The sequence below is a fragment of the Hyperolius riggenbachi genome, chromosome 1 (assembly GCF_040937935.1).
Source record: "Hyperolius riggenbachi isolate aHypRig1 chromosome 1, aHypRig1.pri, whole genome shotgun sequence".
In the NCBI taxonomy this organism is placed as follows: domain Eukaryota; kingdom Metazoa; phylum Chordata; class Amphibia; order Anura; family Hyperoliidae; genus Hyperolius; species Hyperolius riggenbachi.
In genome coordinates this window covers 376,589,698-376,602,421 of record NC_090646.1, presented here as the reverse complement: position 1 = coordinate 376,602,421, position 12,724 = coordinate 376,589,698, and the positions used below count along the sequence as shown (strand labels likewise).

At 41.8% G+C, this 12,724-nt stretch overlaps 1 pseudogene; it reads left to right on the top strand.

The window, feature by feature from the left end:
• The first annotated feature begins 425 nt into the window (after window positions 1–425).
• On the top strand, window positions 426–9,317 carry LOC137519497 (uncharacterized; annotated as a pseudogene).
• The last annotated feature ends 3,407 nt before the right edge of the window (window positions 9,318–12,724 follow it).

Genomic DNA, 12,724 nt, shown 5'->3' with positions numbered 1-12,724 from the left:
AGTTTATTGTTCTCCATCTCATGCAATAGTAACAATCCAAAGCTCCATGGACAAAATACACAGCAAACTGTTTTCTCACAACCCCAGCACAATTCTCTGCCAACACTGTTATCCCTCCCCCTATTATAGTCCTCAAACAGAAGTTTCCAGAGAAGCCTAGATCTCCCTGGCAGGGATGCTCAAATCCGAATTCGGGTAAAACCCAGATAGTTGCTATCCGGATTTCACCCAGATACCTGTGCGGACTGGGCAAGGGGGTCAAGCTTACCTGTCTGACATCTTCTTCGGTCCGTCCCTTGGCGCCTCCCACGATGCATTCCACGCAGCGGTCACGTGAGTACAAACACTTCCTCCTTCCGGGTTGAAGGAGGAAGTGTTTATAATCATGTGACGTGCGTGGAACGCATCGTGGGATGCGCCAAGCGATGGACCAAAGAAGACGTCAGACAGGTAAGCTTGACCCCCCCGCCCAGCCCATCGGCACAGGTATCTGGGTGAAATCCGGATAGCAACTATCCGGGTTTCACCCGAATTTGGATTTGAGCATCCCTGCTCCCTGGTCTTATCACAGGCTTTTGTTTTACAGATGATTCCAGCAAGACCTACATAGCCCTGGTCTTACCTGGGGTCACTGTTTGAATATGCAAACGAGGCTGCAGACAACTCAGCAATTTATCCCATACAGCTATCTGAACCAGCACCAATACAAGATCTCAATAACTATAGCTGGCATACAACAGAGTTAAAAATAAGCATTATACATTGCAGAAACAAACTGTACAAGACATAGCATGGTAACATTATAGTTTTGCCACAGGGACCAATGGAGGAGAGCTCCAACAGCACATTTAAAGATGCTTTGTCAGGGCTTACTATAAATGAGTATAGCAAGTGCTGGTGAGGATTAATATAAGTGACATGTGCACAGAGGTGTTGCGGGGATCTTTAATCAACATCCAGGGGTATTTGTCGGGGTTCATTGATTAAAGGTAAGTATTTATGGTTAATGAAAACCAGTAAAGTAATAATTTCTGCTACATTTTTATGTAACTTTAACCCTGTGTGGAAATGGAAAGGGGTACCCATTTCACTTGGGGGCATTGCACCATGACCCCTCCCCCCAGGCCCCTACCTCATCTTGGGCACTGGAGGTGAGGAAGTAGCACTTGTCCATTGTATGAGCAAGGGCTTTAGAAATGAAGCGAGAGCTTTTCTGCCTCTTTCTCCAAGCCTCTTTACATCATAGATCATGCAGGCTAGTGTAGATCATGATGAAGAGTTTCATGTGGTCCAGCCTCTGTATTCTAGCTATATCCACCTGTATGGGGGATAAGGGTTCATATAATTATTTGGCCTGTGATTGCACTGTCCCATCCCTTATGGTACGTACACACCTGCGATAACGATCGTTCGTTACAAACGATAGTTCCGCGACGGGCGATAGGTGGACGAGCAGAGCAGTAAATGTAAATTAAGCGACTGAGAAAGTAGCGAAGCGATTGTTGTCGCCGGAACGAACGATCCGGAAGAATGGATGCGTGCGCACACGGATATGACGTGGTAGCGATGATCGCACGACGGCCATACACACTGTAGCGATCTTTTGCCGTTACAGAACGATCGTTACGTCCCGAAGCGGATGTAGGCAAAATGCGCGATAGATTAGAGGAAATGACGTGCTTACTACCTTAGCTATATAAACGAACGTTCTGCGGAACGTTCTTTCCGTTCTCATCGCTACAACATGTCGAGGCATAATCAGGCTGCACATTTGCCAGCAAAGAAAAGAGCTGCAGTTGCTCTATTATTGTTAGGGCAAGTTGCTACCCAGCTGGATGCTTCATCACCACCCAAGAAAAGGCGGATTTGGTGCAAATCTTGGCTGGAACAACGTCACAAATTTAGTGATGTTAATTTGCTGAATGAGTTATGACTCTCTTCTCCAGAGGATTTCAAAAACTATTTGAGGATGAGTGATAGCGTCTTCCAACACCTGCTTTCCCTTGTTGGTCCTCATATAGCCAAGCAGGAGTCATGGCTGCGAAAGCCCATATCTGCGGAGCAGCGTCTTGTGGCCACTTTGCGCTATCTCGCAACAGGCCGGAGTTTACAGGACCTTAAATTTAGCACCGGAATATCCCCACAGGCACTTGGATTGATTATCCCTGAAACGTGTGAGGCTATAATTAACTGTCTAAAGAACGAGTATATGAAGGTCAGTATGTGTTTGTATGTTGTTTAGTTAATTTTTTTTCGAACATTTATTTGTTTGTTAGTGTTTTTTGCAGGTGTTGTTGTTATAAGAGCAAAAAGTGTGTCTGTCAATTTATGACGTAATTGTAATTCATTCCATTGTAAAAGGCTCTCAAATGCATATTTTTGTCCAAATGTTGATGTTGAAAGGTCCACATCAAGCATTTTTTTTGCCCCCCCCCCCATATAAATCAGATTGTCATACATGAGAGCTGTAGTCATACATATGAATGGTGCACTATTTTCTACCTTTTAACCTACACCAGTCGCCTAGCTATCCTGGAGAACTTGTGCCTTTAATACTTTCTAACATAGGCTCTGAACATGCATGCACTATATAATGTGTTTGAGTAATAATTTTACACACACACACACACACACACACACACACACACACACACACACACACACACACACACACACACACAGACACACACACACACACACACACACACACACACACACACACACACACACACACACACACTCACTGATTGACCAATAATTGACCCATTTTAACAACTACTAGCATGCAAGGCATACCTACACAATGTAGTCTATTGAGCTGATTACTCCACCCATCAGATAAAAATATTTGGAAGATGTGGTAACGATGCCAAAGATAAGTATGCATTTGTACTAGATGATATCTGGCAATTGTAATACACACCTTGTTTTGGTTACAATCATCTGTATATTACAAAATCCATCCTTGTAGCTCTGATGTCCAGATGATTGTCTACTAGACAAGGTGTGTATGATGATCTGCAGATCTCATAGAGTATGAATGCATTTTGCAGGGACTGATTTTTTCCTGAAACAGAGTATTGGCCGATGCTTTATATTGTTCATGTGTAACAGCATCTTTCAAAGATCTGTTGTGTGGAGTACTCTGCTCAATACAATAGACTGTGTAGGTATGGCTTGCACACTACATGGGAGTTTTTTAAATAGGTTCAAGATTGAGCTAACATCTTTGATGTGTATATGTAGTTGTACTACATACAATTATCCCTTCAGTGTTTAGCCTAAACTGTTTTTGATTACAACAATGTATGAATGTCATCCTCCATATACAGGATCTTCTCAAAAAATTAGCATATTGTGATAAAGTTCATTATTTTCTGTAATGTACTGATAAACATTAGACTTTCATATATTTTAGATTCAAATACACACAACTGAAGTAGTTCAAGACTTTTATTGTTTTAATATTGATGATTTTGGCATACAGCTCATGACAACCCAAATTTCCTATCTCAAAAAATTAGCATATTTCATCCGACCAATAAAAGAAAAGTGTTTTTAAAACAAAAAAAAGTCAACCTTCAAATAATTATGTTCAGTTATGCACTCAATACTTGGTCGGGAATCCTTTTGCAGAAATGACTGCTTCAATGCGGCGTGGCATGGAGGCAATCAGCCTGTGGCACTGCTCAGGTGTTATGGAGGCCCAGGATGCTTCGAATAGCGGCCTTAAGCTCATCCAGAGTGTTGGGTCTTGCATCTCTCAACTTTCTCTTCACAATATCCCACAGATTCTCTATGGGGTTCAGGTCAGGAGAGTTGGCAGGCCAATTGAGCACAGTAATACCATGGTCAGTAAACCATTTACCAGGGGTTTGGGCTCTGTGAGCAGGTGCCAGGTCGTGCCGAAAAATGAAATCTTCATCTCCATAATGCTTTTCAGCAGATGGAAGCATGAACCCACTTTTGAACCAGAAACAGCGGCAGAAGCGCCTGACCTGGGCTACAGAGAAGCAGCACTGGACTGTTGCTCAGTGGTCCAAAGTACTTTTTTCGGATGAAAGCAACTTTTACATGTCATTCGGAAATCAACAACAACAACAACAAATAACATTTGTAAAGCGCTTTTCTCCCGTGGGACTCAAAGCGCATAAGCATGGCTCCGACCATCGTGGTACAGGGGAAGAATTTTATAAATCTGGAAATGCCAGGCTAAACAGGTGGCTTTTCAGTCTGGATTTGAATAGCTCCAGGGATGGTGCTGTCTTTACTGGGTGTGGTAGGGAGTTCCAAAGAGTAGGGGCAGCATGACAGAAGGCTCTGTCTCCAGATTTTTTGAGGTGCACTCTGGGAGTGACCAAGTTTATAGAACTTGCTGATCTGAGGTTGTGAGAGGTGTGGTGCAGCTTCAGCAAGTCCTTCATGTATCCAGGGCCCAGATTGTGCAGGGATTTGAATGTCAGCAGTCCAATCTTGAAGAGTATTCTCCATTCTACTGGTAGCCAGTGCAGTGAGCGAAGGATCGGTGTAATGTGACAGTGGCGAGGCTGGTTTGTTAGCAATCTGGCAGCAGCATTCTGCACTAATTGCAGGCGACGCAGGTCTTTTTTGGGGAGGCCAGCATAAAGGGCATTGCAGTAGTCCAGCCGTGATGTGATGAAGGCGTGGACTAGGGTTTGAAGATCCTCTGGGGGAATCAGATGTTTAATCTTTGCAATGTTCTTCAGATGAAAGAAGGAAGATTTAACTACAGATGAAATTTGGTTTCTGAAACTCAATTCCCCATCGATTAGTACGCCAAGGCTGCACACAAGGTTGGAGCTGTTTATGTCTGAATTCCCAATCCTGATTGGTGTTGCTTTAGGATAGAGCTGTTTTGATGGCGAGCACTGGCTTTGGACAAACAGGACCTCAGTTTTGTCAGCATTCAGTTTTAACCAGTTATCATTCATCCATGCCTGAAGCTCAGCTAAGCAAGAGTTTATTTTTGGGGTAGGGTCTGTTCCACCAGGTTTGAAGGACAGGTATAGCTGTGTGTCATCGGCGTAGCAGTGGTACGTCAGGCCATGTCGTTGGATAAGTGTACCGAGTGGCAACATGTAGATTGCAAACAGCAGAGGGGATAGGATTGATCCTTGTGGCACTCCGAATTGTAGAGGTGCAGGTTTGGACATTATAGGTCCTAGGGATACTCTCTGTGTTCTGTCAGTCAGGAATGATCTGAACCACTGAAGGACTGATCCACTGATGCCACAGTACTCCTGCAGTCTGTTAAGCAGGATTTCATGGTCAACTGTATCAAAAGCAGCTGAGAGATCCAACAGGATTAGGATGGAGCATTCCCCTCTGTCCCTTGCCATGAGCAGATCGTTGCAGACTTGGATGAGGGCTGTTTCACAGCTGTGGTGTTTCTTAAAGCCAGATTGTAGAGGGTCCAGGATGTTGTTTACTGACAGCCTGGTTTCAAGTTGCAGATAGACAGCCTTTTCAATAACTTTACCTAAGAAGGGGAGGTTGGAGACAGGTCTGTAGCTGCTCATAGCATCTGGATCCATGGAAGGTTTTTTGAGAAGGGGCTTGATGATTCCTTCTTTTAGAGAGGTAGGAAACCTCCCTGCTTGCAGAGAGCAATTTACTATTTTGTGAAATGCTGGACCAAGCAGGTCAGGGCATTTCAGCATATGTTTAGTTGGCCCAGGGTCCAGGTCGCAGGTTGTCTGGCGGAGACGACAGAGGGTGTCTGAGATCTCTTCCTCGCTAATACTTTTGAAATCAGTCCAGGGTGTTAGGTTGTTTTTGCAGCTATTTCCATTAGTTGCATGAGTCTTGGGTGCTGTGGACTGAATGAGAGACCGAATAGAAGATACTTTGTCAGCAAAGTAGCAGGCAAATTTCTCACATAGCTCCTTTAAGGGAGTTATAGTGGGTTTTAGACAGGATGGATTACATAGTCTATCAACTGTGCAGAATAGTTGGGCTGGTCTGTTGGCGGCCTTTGAGATCTCCTGTGATAGGTAGGAGGATTTTTTCTTGGTGATCGCATTTTGGTAGCTTTCCCGGTGAGAGACAAGGGTGTGTTTATCTTTTGAATTCTGAGATTTTCGCCACTTCCTTTCTAGTCTGCGCACTTCTTTCTTTAGGTCCTTTAGTGAGCTGTCAAACCACCGTGCATGGTGAAGTGGTGTAGATCGTTTGATGCGAACTGGAGCGAGGGCGTCATAGGCAGATGACACTGCATGGTTGTAAATCAGGACCATGGAGTCTGGGTCTGCGCAATGATTGGTTAATGCGTCGAAGTTGAGGATATTCTGAACGTGCTGGGGTGAGACATCTTTCAGTGAACGGTATTTTATGAGTTCTTTCCCTCTGTGTTTTATCGCTGGTGCTGTCAGAGATAAGTGGATGGTGTGGTGGTCTGACCATACCACTGGGTTTATATCCATGTGTGATATTAAAAGTCCGGAATGAAATATAAGATCCAGGGTGTGCCCTTTCGTATGGGTGGGGAGGTTGATAGCCTGAGAGAAACCCAGTTCATTCATTATGAGAAGTAGTTCACTTCCTAGCTGGGAGTCGTGATCATCCACCCATGCATTGAAGTCTCCCAGGATGATCCATCTAGGGTGTTCCACTGTTACGCAGGATAAGAGTTCAGATATTTCCTTAAGAAAGGCTGGACCATTTTTTGGGGGGCGGTATATGAGCAATATGTTGATGTTTACTTCTGCTGACAGTTGAGCTGCAATACATTCAAAGGTTTCAGTGGGGCCTATGGGCAGGGGCCTTATGTTCAAGGAGGATCTGAAGCATATGGCAACCCCCCCACCCTTGCCGACTTGTCTCTCACAGTGCAAGATTGAATAATTGGCCGGCACGGTTGCTTCAAGAGTTGGGCCTGCATGCTTCCCAAGCCAGGTCTCTGTCAAAAAGGTCAAATCAGAGAGCTCTATTAGGTCATGTATAGTTGCAGTCTTATTATTTATCGATCTGGCATTGCAGAGTGTAGCTGTGATTAAGCTTTTCTGAGGGCAAATATGTTTTTTATACTTGGATCCACTACCTCTCCGCCCCCTTCTGCATTTCCTGAGTATCCCAAAGCATTTTAAGAGTAGAGCCAGAGAGGTGTTAATTTGTAATTGATTCTTGGGAGGGCATGCAGAGAAAAGGTCCTTTGATGAGTATTTGTATGTTGACATTAGAGACAATAGACTTGTTCAGATAGCATGTACTTCTGGAGTCCTGCTGGGATCAAAGGGGGTCTGTGCAAAATCCTTTCATTCCTACATAGAGTTGGATCATAGATTTATTTTAAGTAAAGTTCCTTGTTTTAGAAGATAAATGATAACATAAATGTGGAAAATAGTCACTTGGTGCATATGCCTTGGATAGGTGCCAGAGTCTAGGGGAAGACTGGGGAGAGGGAAATGCCAAAATGCCTGAAGTCCAGTGTCAAGTACCCACAGTCAGTGATGGTCTGGGGTGCCATGCCAGCTGCTGGTGTTGGTCCACTGTGTTTTATCAAGTGCAGGGTCAATGCAGCTGGCTATCAGGAGATTTTGGAGCACTTCATGCTTCCATCTGCTGAAAAGCTTTATGGAGATGAAGATTTCATTTTTCAGCACGACCTGGCACCTGCTCACAGTGCCAAAACCACTGGTAAATGGTTTACTGACCATGGTATTACTGTGCTCAATTGGCCTGCCAACTCTCCTGACCTGAACCCCATAGAGAGTCTGTGGGATATTGTGAAGAGAGAGTTGAGAGACGCAAGACCTAACACTCTTGATGAGCTTAAGGCCGCTATGAAAGCATCCTGGGCCTCCATAACACCTGAGCAGTGCTACAGGCTGATTGCCTCCATGCCACGCCGCATTGAAGCAGTCATTTCTGCAAAAGGATTCCTGACCAAGTATTGAGTGCATAACTGAACATAATTATTTGAAGGTTGACTTTTTTTGTTTTAAAAACACTTTTCTTTTATTGGTCGGATGAAATATGCTAATTTTTTGAGATAGGAAATTTGGGTTTTCATGAGCTGTATGCCAAAATCATCAATATTAAAACAATAAAAGGCTTGAACTACTTCAGTTGTGTGTATTTGAATCTAAAATATATGAAAGTCTAATGTTTATCAGTACATTATAGAAAATAATGAACTTTATCACAATATGCTAATTTTTTTAGAAGATCCTGTACATAACACTCCATTTTTAATATTACTACATGCTTGTTCGAGGTGTGTGATGCAGACAGTACTGGAGGCACACACATGTGTAAAACTTCAATGGAAGTTTGGTTTGAATCCAATTATGTTAACCTTTTTTCTTTATGTTCTTTTGCTGCCTGTTTGTCCATGTGCTATGGCTTTGAACATGACCTTATGTGTACCATTTTAGCCGTCATTGCTATGTTTCTGTAAATAACACCACATGTTATATGTGAATATTGTTATGTTTAGCAAAGACACATGGTTGGTGGTATTAATGTTGTTCAATGTTTTGTCAAAATCCACAGTTTCCCAAGACATCAGAGGAGTGGTTAACCCTTGCATCGGATTTTGAGCGGATTTGGCACTTTCCTAACTGCGGAGGAGCAATTGACGGGAAACACATCCGTATTACCCCACCGCCAAACAGTGGATCTTACTATTTTCATTATAAACATTTTTTTAGTATTGTTTTGATGGCCATTGTAAATGCCAACTATGAATTCATTTACATCGATGTTGGCAGAAATGGCAGAATGTCCGATGGAGGGGTCATAGAGAAGACTGCATTTAACAACAGACTTCAAAATCGTCAGCTGTCATTGCCAACAACGGCACAAACCAAAAAAGGCCTTAATTTTGTTTTCGTGGCTGATGATGCTTTTGGACTGCATCCACATATCCTGAAACCTTTCCCACATACCAATCTCTCAACCCAGCATCAAATTTTCAACTACCGTTTGTCTAGAGCCAGGAGAGTTGTGGAGAATGCATTTGGCATACTAGCTAACAGATTTAGGATCTTCCACACCGCTATCAATTTGCGAATGGACAAGATAGATCTGTTAGTGTATGCCTCATGCATTCTCCACAACTTTCTTCGGAGACAACAGTCATCTACCTACATGCCCCCACATTCTGTTGACAGAGAGGATTTTGAAATTGCCGCCTGTTACCTGGTGAATGGCGTAGCCAGCCCTTGGCACTTACCAACCTTCAGCCGTTGCCTCCACGGAATCCAACATATGGTTCAAAAGAAAATCGAGATGCCTATGTTTCTTATTTTAATGGGGAAGGTGCAGTTCCATGGCAAAACAATATGATTGGTTGATTTACTTTAATTGTATATTTTTTCCCCTTGTGGTGGTGTAACCTTTTTTTATTTTCCTCTTTTGTGTAAATAAAAGTTTTCAACAAACCTGAAGTTAAATTTTTCAGTTGGGAGAATGCTGTCGAACCATTTTTAAACATCAACACATGTACAAATGCACATTAGTGCATAATGGACCTATTACACAGCTATAAATATGGTCAACTTTGTTCGATTGAGCATAGTTAGCCAAATGGACAACAGTTTCAAATGTATTTTGTATTGTGTGTTGTTGTTTTCATAGAAAACAAACACACATTGCTTGTCAGGCCTGTAAATGTTTGATTCAGCATAGGTGTTGTAATGACCGCAGCAAAAATAATTTTTATATGCAGGATATGCAGGCAAATGTTTGTAGGTGCCTACACACATCAGACTATAGTCTTTGAAAATAGACATCACAGCACAATCTTACCACCGTTCACGTACTATGAGAGCCATGCCTACACACTCTATGGAGCTGAACTCCCCATCCACAAATACCTTTGCAAGATGCTGGACACACTCCAAAGATCTGTATCTGCAAAAGCTATTGTGTAGCAAATTATGCATTTCGGCTAATAGCGTTCATAGTCTGCGATGTTCACATCATCATACACACATGATTTTAGCGGCATTCATCTGCACAGCAGATAATCAGCTGCAGATATTACAATCCTTTATGCTGGATCTGATCTGAAGGTTAAGGTCAGTTACATCATGTTTGTATAATGATCTGCAGAGCTCATAGACTATGAATGCAATTTGCACAAATTTTTTTTTATCAGGAACAGATATGCACCACATAAGGTTCTTTTGAGTGTGTGCAGCCTGTTTGTGTGCAGCATCTTGAAAGGATATTTATGTGATGGTGAGTTAACCAATACAATCGAATACAGTGTGTACATAGGGCTCTCATACAACATGTTGTGGTGGCAATTAGCACAGTGAACTATACTTTTATGAAGACTCGAGTGTGATGTTTGTATGCACCTTTTATTTTAGGCTCGATTCACATTGGGATGTGGTTGAGCTGCCTTATGAAGTATCATAACACAGCTTACTGCACTGCAATGTCAATACTATGGTATGTTCACAGCGAGATGTTATGAACGATTTGAAACATGTTGTGTTATGGTAAACTCATGGAAGAAGTGTGTTGCCTATACCACACACACCTTGCTACCTTAAAGGGAAGCTTAACTGAGAGGGATATGGATGTTTGCTTAATAAAAAAAAATGGTTCACTGTCACTTCTACTGATCTCTTTGCCTTCAGTAGTGGTTGAATCACACACCTGCAACAAGCATGGTGAAATCAAGTGTGACTTTATTTTGACGGCATGATCTGTATGCTTGTTGCAGGGCTGAGGATAAAGGGATTAGAGACACAGGATCAGCAGGCGAGTCAGGCAACTGGTATTAATTTAATTGTGAAGCTCCCATTCCTTCTCTGTTTGTTAATGTTCAATCAACATGGTGTAATAGAAGATTTCACGCTTTTGGATGTTAATTGTGAAAGGACATTACTCAAGCATACACACAGCATTTTAGATCTTTATTTATAATTGTTTTACTATACCATGCTCAACACAATATTAGGATAGTCATTAGAAACACCAAGAATACATTTGGCACATACTTTTCTTGTATGGTCATTGTGAAGTCACAAATCTACTACCTAATAATGCAAGTTTGTCTTGTCTTACTAATTTTTTTTTTTGTGTTGTGGGAAAATAAATGTTTCACAATGGCCATTTAGCATTCCAAATGGTCGTGTAAAAAAAACATAAAATAAGGAAAAACAATGCACCAATTACAGCTGTTGAAAATGCTTATCCACATTCCACAAAGGTTCCTGTTGTTGTTGAAAACTTGATAAGTCATGTTTGTCTGTGGTGGGTAAATGGTTGTAACTTGTTGGGTTTGTGGGACCAGGGTTGTAAGTGTGTTGTGTGTAAGTATTCTGGTGGTGGTAATTGTGTTGGAATTGTGTGTTTGGTAAGTGTGGGTTGATGTTGGTTGATGCTTGAGGAACAAAGCGAGTGTTTGTTTGTGGTTGTTCCCTGTGAGTGTGTGTTGCAAATTGGTTATGAGTCATATGCATGTGAACAGGTGGTTGTGTATGTTGTGTTACCATAGTGATGTGTAGTTGGTTGAGCCTAGATAATATGTCTAGCTCAGCTTGACAGCGCAATTTTGGTGTTAGGAGGCGCAATTTGGTAGCAACAATATTGCCAAATGCATCACACTCATCATCTTTGGTATTAAGCAGAAAAGCAGCTTTTTGCATAGCCTCTTGACACTCCTGAGTCAACAGAGTATGTTTACTTTTTCTTGTTTTCTTCCGAGGATGTCTGTGAGTTTTTTGTAAATCTCCAGTTACTTGTGTTTCCGAAATCTGTGTGTATAAGGAAATATTATGTTAGAAGGAGACATGTGTCCTTATCAAAAGTCGGAATTATCGTAATGGACAACATTACGTTTTGCAGGCCAATCCAGAAGGAACAGTATAGTATTCATCAGATCAGCCATGCACATCATATCAAGAATATATCATTCTGTGGAAACTGCAGCACTTACTATGTAATGGTATAACACTGCATTTATGGTAGCATATGCAGGATGTGCCACCTTTTGTTAATATTTGTTAATCCATTTATGTCATTACTCATACCTCTTCATAATCGACATTTGGTTCTGTACTCTGGGAATCTTCAGTACCAGTTTAACTCAAATTCTCCAAACACTGATCTTCACAATTTAACTGTGCATTTGTTAAACTGTTGATGGAATCTCTCCCTTCTTCCTGATCTGTTGTGAATGTGAGGAGTTTATAGTACCATAATCGTGGTACATAGATATCCTCAGCTGCTGCTCCTGATTTCTCTGATTCACGCACTTTGTTAAGTTCCTTTTTGAATACAGTCCGTAGATTTTTAATTTTTTTAAGTACATACGCTACAGTTGCCTGAGGATAAAATTGTTGGCAAAATGTTTTCAACTCATTGTGTGCTTTTGCTTTTTTAATTCTATTTGAGTAATCTTTTGAAGTTACTTTCCATAGGCATGTATTTTTACGGTACAGCTCAAGGAACTCTTGGAGTATTTGAGGATTGGTGAAGATATCAACCGCAACACCATCTGCATCTTTGGATGTACTGAAATGAGAAAGTGTCACAAAATCACATATATACATATACACATACATCTCTCCTAATAAAGCTACAATCATGAGGTGTGTGTCTGTTTGTGTCTGTTTGGCTGTGGTGTTTGGTTCCTGGAATGAAATGCACGTACACTTCCTTACGAAAGTTCGTTCTGAAACGTACATACCTTTCTGAGCTCTCAGTCAGACTGCTCTGCATGTCGTGTGGATAAATATATAAC